This window comes from Triturus cristatus, chromosome 8, assembly GCF_964204655.1.
Source record: "Triturus cristatus chromosome 8, aTriCri1.1, whole genome shotgun sequence".
NCBI lineage: Eukaryota > Metazoa > Chordata > Amphibia > Caudata > Salamandridae > Triturus > Triturus cristatus.
Window position 1 is genome coordinate 739908033 of NC_140591.1, and position 12454 is coordinate 739920486.

Here is a 12454-nt window from a genome sequence, read left to right on the forward strand (position 1 = left end):
TATTTGCTTTTTCTGGGATATTTTAAATTGTTTCGCTGTCCAGTCTGTGGCAGTAGAAAGCTGCTTATTATGCCAGGTTTTGATGAATCCCCAAGGTGCAAGTACAGAGGAATATATCAGTCTGTAGGATATGGAACTTTTAGCTAACACATCACAATATGTGATGCTTGCCAAGAAAACACTACATTCTGGAGCGCTGATGATCAGAACATTCTGCTCCTGAAGGATAGAAAAGACAGCTTGATTGAAATAAAGTCTGTTTATATTGACGCTCTCTCTCTCCCTATATATACATACATGCGTACACACACACACACACAGGTATGTCATGCATTTCTTCAGATTTGTTTCAACCATTTACCATTTATTGGAGAATCCCTACTTTTCAAGTGACTGCAAATGAAGTCATCTCTGGCACTTTTTGTGCAAAGTAAGAGACACACATGGCACCTTTTTATAAAAGTCATCGGTTTCTTTGTTACTGTGTACTTTCAAAGCATGGGGCTTTCACACGTCAGGTAAACCTGATTACCACTACACAACAAAAGCAGATGCAGCTTTCTTATCTATGTTGTGATAGAACAGTTGTGAATTGAGTAGAAGAAGGGCCCTGATGTGATACTTATTACATGCTTCCTGTAAGATAGTCAAACATGCAGGCTAGGAAGGAAGATGCAAATATCAATGTATTAGAAAAACACCTAAAGGCGAGTGATATGCTTTCATTCATGCATGGCTAGGAAAAATCGCCATACTGTTGCAAACATTCTTACACCACCAACTGGAAATAAATGATTCTGACATTAAACGTAAAGGTGACAATGCATTTGTATCATCACCTTGAGAAGGATCATCTTGGAATTGAGCCGAGGGCCTCTGCACTCAAAGCCAGAAACACTCCACTAAAATAAGATTCCTGTTGGTGCCAACAATTCTTCATGTTAATGCTTGTTCTAGGTGAGCAGCGAACCGATTGCAGGGCTCTTTTGAAAGCAAGGTCTGAGAACCAACAGATACATCCACACGCCGATTACTTTAGTGTTTTGAGAGAATTCCCTTTCTTGGAACGAGATTGCATGAAATAATCTTCAGGGCTTGGACAATTCCATGGCAAAACGGCACCTATCAACATTGTAGCCAACACAATATAACAACTGTTTCTGCCCGGTTTCGAACCAGGGACCTTTCGCGTGTGAGGCGAACGTGATAACCACTACACTACAGAATCAGATACCTACAGTTGATTTTTCTGTAATGAAACTGCTCCGAACTGGCTATTCCATGGGCCTCTGGCTTTAGATTTAATTCATGCAACCTGCCCGACATCCCTAGCTGAACGCTCGTACATGCCATGCAAGACCAGATGTTTGGTATTAGCTCAGACTGGGCAGGGCTGAAGCATGAGACTCTAGCAAAGAATTATCCACTACTGCAAAGAAAAAATTGATGTTGGCTTTGAAACGCAAACTTCAAAACAACTTGAAAAGAGTACCAAGAAAAGGGCTCGTCCGCGATTTGAACCCGGGACCTCTCGCACCCAAAGCGAGAATCATACCCCTAGACCAACGAGCCCTCAAAATCCTCTTACCTCTCAAAAGCCAATACCGGCTCTAAGCCCGCAATGAAGATCATGCTGGTATCTTTATGATGCTTGGTCTGTGAATACGCATGAAAGTCAGTCTCAACTTACCCTTTCTCAAACGATAGCACTATCATTTACAAGTGTCTCCTTTTATTTTGTCCCAGCTTTGGACACGTCTTACAGGAAGTCAGCCCTTATTTATATATTTCTGCAGTGGCTGAAGCTTAATGAGAAAGAGTAACAAGTTGTTCATAACAACATAAGAAACACATTGTGCATTTTCTCTCAAATACTCCTTCACTTTGTGCCAATAGAAATACCAAGGTGAATACCTAGGCCACAGATTCAAGCTAAAGATCTTCCTGCTGAATGCAAGGCGCAATAAAAACTGCATATCGCTGGACTAAAGCATTCCTTGCATAGCCTCTAACATCATAACATAACTGAGCTGCTAGCAGCAAGCTAACCAATACCTTTCTGAAATGAGAATTACATGTGCTTATCTGCTCAATCAGTGCTCAATCAGGCTCGATCAGGCGAGACTTAGAAAAGGTGGAAAGGGTCCAAGTGGATGCCCCTTCCTTTTTAGGGTGGGTCCTGCTGACTATCATAGGATTGCTTGTAAAAGTGGCCAGGGTCAGAGGAAAAGCTGCCAACACTTCTTAGCGTTCTCTATAGATGCAGCCATTTTCTGTGTCTGTAATTTCGGCCTTTTCCCAGAAGTCTCTATTCTGCCTATGCAAATTAACAAAAGCAGTGCTTATTCCTCACTTGCTCAAATGTCCTTCCTGTCCAGAAAGCTCTGATTAAGCATGCTTATTTTCTTTTTCTGGGATATTTTAAATTGTTTCGCTGTCCAGTCTGTGAGCAGTAGAAAGCTGCTTATCATGCCAGGTTTTGATGAATCCCCAAGGTGCAAGTACAGAGGAATATATCAGTCTGTAGGATATGGAACTTTTAGCTAACACATCACAATATGTGATGCTTGCCAAGAAAACACTACATTCTGGAGCGCTGATGATCAGAACATTCTGCTCCTGAAGGATAGAAAAGACAGCTTGATTGAAATAAAGTCTGTTTATATTGACGCTCTCTCTCTCCCTATATATACATACATGCGTACACACACACACACAGGTATGTCATGCATTTCTTCAGATTTGTTTCAACCATTTACCATTTATTGGAGAATCCCTACTTTTCAAGTGACTGCAAATGAAGTCATCTCTGGCACTTTTTGTGCAAAGTAAGAGACACACATGGCACCTTTTTATAAAAGTCATCGGTTTCTTTGTTACTGTGTACTTTCAAAGCATGGGGCTTTCACACGTCAGGTAAACCTGATTACCACTACACAACAAAAGCAGATGCAGCTTTCTTATCTATGTTGTGATAGAACAGTTGTGAATTGAGTAGAAGAAGGGCCCTGATGTGATACTTATTACATGCTTCCTGTAAGATAGTCAAACATGCAGGCTAGGAAGGAAGATGCAAATATCAATGTATTAGAAAAACACCTAAAGGCGAGTGATATGCTTTCATTCATGCATGGCTAGGAAAAATCGCCATACTGTTGCAAACATTCTTACACCACCAACTGGAAATAAATGATTCTGACATTAAACGTAAAGGTGACAATGCATTTGTATCATCACCTTGAGAAGGATCATCTTGGAATTGAGCCGAGGGCCTCTGCACTCAAAGCCAGAAACACTCCACTAAAATAAGATTCCTGTTGGTGCAAACAATTCTTCATGTTAATGCTTGTTCTAGGTGAGCAGCGAACCGATTGCAGGGCTCTTTTGAAAGCAAGGTCTGAGAACCAACAGATACATCCACACGCCGATTACTTTAGTGTTTTGAGAGAATTCCCTTTCTTGGAACGAGATTGCATGAAATAATCTTCAGGGCTTGGACAATTCCATGGCAAAACGGCACCTATCAACATTGTAGCCAACACAATATAACAACTGTTTCTGCCCGGTTTCAAACCAGGGACCTTTCGCGTGTGAGGTGAACGTGATAACCACTACACTACAGAATCAGATACCTACAGTTGATTTTTCTGTAATGAAACTGCTCCGAACTGGCTATTCCATGGGCCTCTGGCTTTAGATTTAATTCATGCAACCTGCCCGACATCCCTAGCTGAACGCTCGTACATGCCATGCAAGACCAGATGTTTGGTATTAGCTCAGACTGGGCAGGGCTGAAGCATGAGACTCTAGCAAAGAATTATCCACTACTGCAAAGAAAAAATTGATGTTGGCTTTGAAACGCAAACTTCAAAACAACTTGAAAAGAGTACCAAGAAAAGGGCTCGTCCGCGATTTGAACCCGGGACCTCTCGCACCCAAAGCGAGAATCATACCCCTAGACCAACGAGCCCTCAAAATCCTCTTACCTCTCAAAAGCCAATACCGGCTCTAAGCCCGCAATGAAGATCATGCTGGTATCTTTATGATGCTTGGTCTGTGAATACGCATGAAAGTCAGTCTCAACTTACCCTTTCTCAAACGATAGCACTATCATTTACAAGTGTCTCCTTTTATTTTGTCCCAGCTTTGGACACGTCTTACAGGAAGTCAGCCCTTATTTATATATTTCTGCAGTGGCTGAAGCTTAATGAGAAAGAGTAACAAGTTGTTCATAACAACATAAGAAACACATTGTGCATTTTCTCTCAAATACTCCTTCACTTTGTGCCAATAGAAATACCAAGGTGAATACCTAGGCCACAGATTCAAGCTAAAGATCTTCCTGCTGAATGCAAGGCGCAATAAAAACTGCATATCGCTGGACTAAAGCATTCCTTGCATAGCCTCTAACATCATAACATAACTGAGCTGCTAGCAGCAAGCTAACCAATACCTTTCTGAAATGAGAATTACATGTGCTTATCTGCTCAATCAGGCTCGATCAGGCGAGACTTAGAAAAGGTGGAAAGGGTCCAAGTGGATGCCCCTTCCTTTTTAGGGTGGGTCCTGCTGACTATCATAGGATTGCTTGTAAAAGTGGCCAGGGTCAGAGGAAAAGCTGCCAACACTTCTTAGCGTTCTCTATAGATGCAGCCATTTTCTGTGTCTGTAATTTCGGCCTTTTCCCAGAAGTCTCTATTCTGCCTATGCAAATTAACAAAAGCAGTGCTTATTCCTCACTTGCTCAAATGTCCTTCCTGTCCAGAAAGCTCTGATTAAGCATGCTTATTTTCTTTTTCTGGGATATTTTAAATTGTTTCGCTGTCCAGTCTGTGAGCAGTAGAAAGCTGCTTATCATGCCAGGTTTTGATGAATCCCCAAGGTGCAAGTACAGAGGAATATATCAGTCTGTAGGATATGGAACTTTTAGCTAACACATCACAATATGTGATGCTTGCCAAGAAAACACTACATTCTGGAGCGCTGATGATCAGAACATTCTGCTCCTGAAGGATAGAAAAGACAGCTTGATTGAAATAAAGTCTGTTTATATTGACGCTCTCTCTCTCCCTATATATACATACATGCGTACACACACACACACAGGTATGTCATGCATTTCTTCAGATTTGTTTCAACCATTTACCATTTATTGGAGAATCCCTACTTTTCAAGTGACTGCAAATGAAGTCATCTCTGGCACTTTTTGTGCAAAGTAAGAGACACACATGACACCTTTTTATAAAAGTCATCGGTTTCTTTGTTACTGTGTACTTTCAAAGCATGGGGCTTTCACACGTCAGGTAAACCTGATTACCACTACACAACAAAAGCAGATGCAGCTTTCTTATCTATGTCGTGATAGAACAGTTGTGAATTGAGTAGAAGAAGGGCCCTGATGTGATACTTATTACATGCTTCCTGTAAGATAGTCAAGCATGCAGGCTAGGAAGGAAGATGCAAATATCAATGTATTAGAAAAACACCTAAAGGCGAGTGATATGCTTTCATTCATGCATGGCTAGGAAAAATCGCCATACTGTTGCAAACATTCTTACACCACCAACTGGAAATAAATGATTCTGACATTAAACGTAAAAGTGACAATGCATTTGTATCATCACCTTGAGAAGGATCATCTTCGAATTGAGCCGAGGGCCTCTGCACTCAAAGCCAGAAACACTCCACTAAAATAGGATTCCTGTTGGTGCCAACAATTCTTCATGTTAATGCTTGTTCTAGGTGAGCAGCGAACCGATTGCAGGGCTCTTTTGAAAGCAAGGTCTGAGAACCAACAGATACATCCACACGCCGATTACTTTAGTGTTTTGAGAGAATTCCCTTTCTTGGAACGAGATTGCATGAAATAATCTTCAGGGCTTGGACAATTCCATGGCAAAACAGCACCTATCAACATTGTAGCCAACACAATATAACAACTGTTTCTGCCCGGTTTCGAACCGGGGACCTTTCGCGTGTGAGGCGAACGTGATAACCACTACACTACAGAAACAGATACCTACAGTTGATTTTTCTGTAATGAAACTTCTCCGAACTGGCTATTCCATGGGCCTCTGGCTTTAGATTTAATTCATGCAACCTGCCCGACATCCCTAGCTGAACGCTCGTACATGCCATGCAAGACCAGATGTTTGGTATTAGCTCAGACTGGGCAGGGCTGAAGCATGAGACTCTAGCAAAGAATTATCCACTACTGCAAAGAAAAAATTGATGTTGGCTTTGAAACGCAAACTTCAAAACAACTTGAAAAGAGTACCAAGAAAAGGGCTCGTCCGGGCTTTGAACCCGGGACCTCTCGAACCCAAAGCGAGAATCATACCCCTAGACCAACGAGCCCTCAAAATCCTCTTACCTCTCAAAAGCCAATGCCGGCTCTAAGCCCGCAATGAAGATCATGCTGGTATCTTTATGATGCTTGGTCTGTGAATACGCATGAAAGTCAGTCTCAACTTACCCTTTCTCAAACGATAGCACTATCATTTACAAGTGTCTCCTTTTATTTCGTCCCAGCTTTGGACACGTCTTACAGGAAGTCAGCCCTTATTTATATATTTCTGCAGTGGCTGAAGCTTAATGAGAAAGAGTAACAAGTTGTTCATAACAACATAAGAAACACATTGTGCATTTTCTCTCAAATACTCCTTCACTTTGTGCCAATAGAAATACCAAGGTGAATACCTAGGCCACAGATTCAAGCTAAAGATCTTCCTGCTGAATGCAAGGCGCAATAAAAACTGCATATCGCTGGACTAAAGCATTCCTTGCATAGCCTCTAACATCATAACATAACTGAGCTGCTAGCAGCAAGCTAACCAATACCTTTCTGAAATGAGAATTACATGTGCTTATCTGCTCAATCAGTGCTCGATCAGGCTCGATCAGGCGAGACTTAGAAAAGGTGGAAAGGGTCCAAGTGGATGCCCCTTCCTTTTTAGGGTGGGTCCTGCTGACTATCATAGGATTGCTTGTAAAAGTGGCCAGGGTCAGAGGAAAAGCTGCCAACACTTCTTAGCGTTCTCTATAGATGCAGCCATTTTCTGTGTCTGTAATTTCGGCCTTTTCCCAGAAGTCTCTATTCTGCCTATGCAAATTAACAAAAGCAGTGCTTATTCCTCACTTGCTCAAATGTCCTTCCTGTCCAGAAAGCTCTGATTAAGCATGCTTATTTTCTTTTTCTGGGATATTTTAAATTGTTTCGCTGTCCAGTCTGTGGCAGTAGAAAGCTGCTTATGATGCCAGGTTTTGATGAATCCCCAAGGTGCAAGTACAGAGGAATATATCAGTCTGTAGGATATGGAACTTTTAGCTAACACATCACAATATGTGATGCTTGCCAAGAAAACACTACATTCTGGAGCGCTGATGATCAGAACATTCTGCTCCTGAAGGATAGAAAAGACAGCTTGATTGAAATAAAGTCTGTTTATATTGACGCTCTCTCTCTCCCTATATATACATACATGCGTACACACACACACACAGGTATGTCATGCATTTCTTCAGATTTGTTTCAACCATTTACCATTTATTGGAGAATCCCTACTTTTCAAGTGACTGCAAATGAAGTCATCTCTGGCACTTTTTGTGCAAAGTAAGAGACACACATGGCACCTTTTTATAAAAGTCATCGGTTTCTTTGTTACTGTGTACTTTCAAAGCATGGGGCTTTCACACGTCAGGTAAACCTGATTACCACTACACAACAAAAGCAGATGCAGCTTTCTTATCTATGTCGTGATAGAACAGTTGTGAATTGAGTAGAAGAAGGGCCCTGATGTGATACTTATTACATGCTTCCTGTAAGATAGTCAAACATGCAGGCTAGGAAGGAAGATGCAAATATCAATGTATTAGAAAAACACCTAAAGGCGAGTGATATGCTTTCATTCATGCATGGCTAGGAAAAATCGCCATACTGTTGCAAACATTCTTACACCACCAACTGGAAATAAATGATTCTGACATTAAACGTAAAGGTGACAATGCATTTGTATCATCACCTTGAGAAGGATCATCTTGGAATTGAGCCGAGGGCCTCTGCACTCAAAGCCAGAAACACTCCACTAAAATAAGATTCCTGTTGGTGCCAACAATTCTTCATGTTAATGCTTGTTCTAGGTGAGCAGCGAACCGATTGCAGGGCTCTTTTGAAAGCAAGGTCTGAGAACCAACAGATACATCCACACGCCGATTACTTTAGTGTTTTGAGAGAATTCCCTTTCTTGGAACGAGATTGCATGAAATAATCTTCAGGGCTTGGACAATTCCATGGCAAAACGGCACCTATCAACATTGTAGCCAACACAATATAACAACTGTTTCTGCCCGGTTTCGAACCGGGGACCTTTCGCGTGTGAGGCGAACGTGATAACCACTACACTACAGAAACAGATACCTACAGTTGATTTTTCTGTAATGAAACTGCTCCGAACTGGCTATTCCATGGGCCTCTGGCTTTAGATTTAATTCATGCAACCTGCCCGACATCCCTAGCTGAACGCTCGTACATGCCATGCAAGACCAGATGTTTGGTATTAGCTCAGACTGGGCAGGGCTGAAGCATGAGACTCTAGCAAAGAATTATCCACTACTGCAAAGAAAAAATTGATGTTGGCTTTGAAACGCAAACTTCAAAACAACTTGAAAAGAGTACCAAGAAAAGGGCTCGTCCGGGCTTTGAACCCGGGACCTCTCGCACCCAAAGCGAGAATCATACCCCTAGACCAAAGAGCCCTCAAAATCCTCTTACCTCTCAAAAGCCAATACCGGCTCTAAGCCCGCAATGAAGATCATGCTGGTATCTTTATGATGCTTGGTCTGTGAATACGCATGAAAGTCAGTCTCAACTTACCCTTTCTCAAACGATAGCACTATCATTTACAAGTGTCTCCTTTTATTTCGTCCCAGCTTTGGACACGTCTTACAGGAAGTCAGCCCTTATTTATATATTTCTGCAGTGGCTGAAGCTTAATGAGAAAGAGTAACAAGTTGTTCATAACAACATAAGAAACACATTGTGCATTTTCTCTCAAATACTCCTTCACTTTGTGCCAATAGAAATACCAAGGTGAATACCTAGGCCACAGATTCAAGCTAAAGATCTTCCTGCTGAATGCAAGGCGCAATAAAAACTGCATATCGCTGGACTAAAGCATTCCTTGCATAGCCTCTAACATCATAACATAACTGAGCTGCTAGCAGCAAGCTAACCAATACCTTTCTGAAATGAGAATTACATGTGCTTATCTGCTCAATCAGTGCTCGATCAGGCTCGATGAGGCGAGACTTAGAAAAGGTGGAAAGGGTCCAAGTGGATGCCCCTTCCTTTTTAGGGTGGGTCCTGCTGACTATCATAGGATTGCTTGTAAAAGTGGCCAGGGTCAGAGGAAAAGCTGCCAACACTTCTTAGCGTTCTCTATAGATGCAGCCATTTTCTGTGTCTGTAATTTCGGCCTTTTCCCAGAAGTCTCTATTCTGCCTATGCAAATTAACAAAAGCAGTGCTTATTCCTCACTTGCTCAAATGTCCTTCCTGTCCAGAAAGCTCTGATTAAGCATGCTTATTTGCTTTTTCTGGGATATTTTAAATTGTTTCGCTGTCCAGTCTGTGGCAGTAGAAAGCTGCTTATGATGCCAGGTTTTGATGAATCCCCAAGGTGCAAGTACAGAGGAATATATCAGTCTGTAGGATATGGAACTTTTAGCTAACACATCACAATATGTGATGCTTGCCAAGAAAACACTACATTCTGGAGCGCTGATGATCAGAACATTCTGCTCCTGAAGGATAGAAAAGACAGCTTGATTGAAATAAAGTCTGTTTATATTGACGCTCTCTCTCTCCCTATATATACATACATGCGTACACACACACACACACAGGTATGTCATGCATTTCTTCAGATTTGTTTCAACCATTTACCATTTATTGGAGAATCCCTACTTTTCAAGTGACTGCAAATGAAGTCATCTCTGGCACTTTTTGTGCAAAGTAAGAGACACACATGGCACCTTTTTATAAAAGTCATCGGTTTCTTTGTTACTGTGTACTTTCAAAGCATGGGGCTTTCACACGTCAGGTAAACCTGATTACCACTACACAACAAAAGCAGATGCAGCTTTCTTATCTATGTTGTGATAGAACAGTTGTGAATTGAGTAGAAGAAGGGCCCTGATGTGATACTTATTACATGCTTCCTGTAAGATAGTCAAACATGCAGGCTAGGAAGGAAGATGCAAATATCAATGTATTAGAAAAACACCTAAAGGCGAGTGATATGCTTTCATTCATGCATGGCTAGGAAAAATCGCCATACTGTTGCAAACATTCTTACACCACCAACTGGAAATAAATGATTCTGACATTAAACGTAAAGGTGACAATGCATTTGTATCATCACCTTGAGAAGGATCATCTTGGAATTGAGCCGAGGGCCTCTGCACTCAAAGCCAGAAACACTCCACTAAAATAAGATTCCTGTTGGTGCAAACAATTCTTCATGTTAATGCTTGTTCTAGGTGAGCAGCGAACCGATTGCAGGGCTCTTTTGAAAGCAAGGTCTGAGAACCAACAGATACATCCACACGCCGATTACTTTAGTGTTTTGAGAGAATTCCCTTTCTTGGAACGAGATTGCATGAAATAATCTTCAGGGCTTGGACAATTCCATGGCAAAACGGCACCTATCAACATTGTAGCCAACACAATATAACAACTGTTTCTGCCCGGTTTCAAACCAGGGACCTTTCGCGTGTGAGGTGAACGTGATAACCACTACACTACAGAATCAGATACCTACAGTTGATTTTTCTGTAATGAAACTGCTCCGAACTGGCTATTCCATGGGCCTCTGGCTTTAGATTTAATTCATGCAACCTGCCCGACATCCCTAGCTGAACGCTCGTACATGCCATGCAAGACCAGATGTTTGGTATTAGCTCAGACTGGGCAGGGCTGAAGCATGAGACTCTAGCAAAGAATTATCCACTACTGCAAAGAAAAAATTGATGTTGGCTTTGAAACGCAAACTTCAAAACAACTTGAAAAGAGTACCAAGAAAAGGGCTCGTCCGCGATTTGAACCCGGGACCTCTCGCACCCAAAGCGAGAATCATACCCCTAGACCAACGAGCCCTCAAAATCCTCTTACCTCTCAAAAGCCAATACCGGCTCTAAGCCCGCAATGAAGATCATGCTGGTATCTTTATGATGCTTGGTCTGTGAATACGCATGAAAGTCAGTCTCAACTTACCCTTTCTCAAACGATAGCACTATCATTTACAAGTGTCTCCTTTTATTTTGTCCCAGCTTTGGACACGTCTTACAGGAAGTCAGCCCTTATTTATATATTTCTGCAGTGGCTGAAGCTTAATGAGAAAGAGTAACAAGTTGTTCATAACAACATAAGAAACACATTGTGCATTTTCTCTCAAATACTCCTTCACTTTGTGCCAATAGAAATACCAAGGTGAATACCTAGGCCACAGATTCAAGCTAAAGATCTTCCTGCTGAATGCAAGGCGCAATAAAAACTGCATATCGCTGGACTAAAGCATTCCTTGCATAGCCTCTAACATCATAACATAACTGAGCTGCTAGCAGCAAGCTAACCAATACCTTTCTGAAATGAGAATTACATGTGCTTATCTGCTCAATCAGGCTCGATCAGGCGAGACTTAGAAAAGGTGGAAAGGGTCCAAGTGGATGCCCCTTCCTTTTTAGGGTGGGTCCTGCTGACTATCATAGGATTGCTTGTAAAAGTGGCCAGGGTCAGAGGAAAAGCTGCCAACACTTCTTAGCGTTCTCTATAGATGCAGCCATTTTCTGTGTCTGTAATTTCGGCCTTTTCCCAGAAGTCTCTATTCTGCCTATGCAAATTAACAAAAGCAGTGCTTATTCCTCACTTGCTCAAATGTCCTTCCTGTCCAGAAAGCTCTGATTAAGCATGCTTATTTTCTTTTTCTGGGATATTTTAAATTGTTTCGCTGTCCAGTCTGTGAGCAGTAGAAAGCTGCTTATCATGCCAGGTTTTGATGAATCCCCAAGGTGCAAGTACAGAGGAATATATCAGTCTGTAGGATATGGAACTTTTAGCTAACACATCACAATATGTGATGCTTGCCAAGAAAACACTACATTCTGGAGCGCTGATGATCAGAACATTCTGCTCCTGAAGGATAGAAAAGACAGCTTGATTGAAATAAAGTCTGTTTATATTGACGCTCTCTCTCTCCCTATATATACATACATGCGTACACACACACACACAGGTATGTCATGCATTTCTTCAGATTTGTTTCAACCATTTACCATTTATTGGAGAATCCCTACTTTTCAAGTGACTGCAAATGAAGTCATCTCTGGCACTTTTTGTGCAAAGTAAGAGACACACATGACACCTTTTTATAAAAGTCATCGGTTTCTTTGTTACTGTG

At 41.6% G+C, this 12454-nt stretch overlaps 2 non-coding genes across 2 annotated transcripts; both read right to left on the reverse strand.

The window, feature by feature from the left end:
- Positions 1-5940: 5940 nt before the first annotated feature.
- On the reverse strand, positions 5941-6013 carry TRNAV-CAC (transfer RNA valine (anticodon CAC)). Its single transcript has one exon. It is a non-coding gene; the product is annotated as a tRNA-Val (tRNA).
- Positions 6014-8337: 2324 nt separating this feature from the next.
- TRNAV-CAC (transfer RNA valine (anticodon CAC)) lies at positions 8338-8410 on the reverse strand. Its single transcript has one exon. It is a non-coding gene; the product is annotated as a tRNA-Val (tRNA).
- Between the last annotated feature and the right edge of the window lie 4044 nt (positions 8411-12454).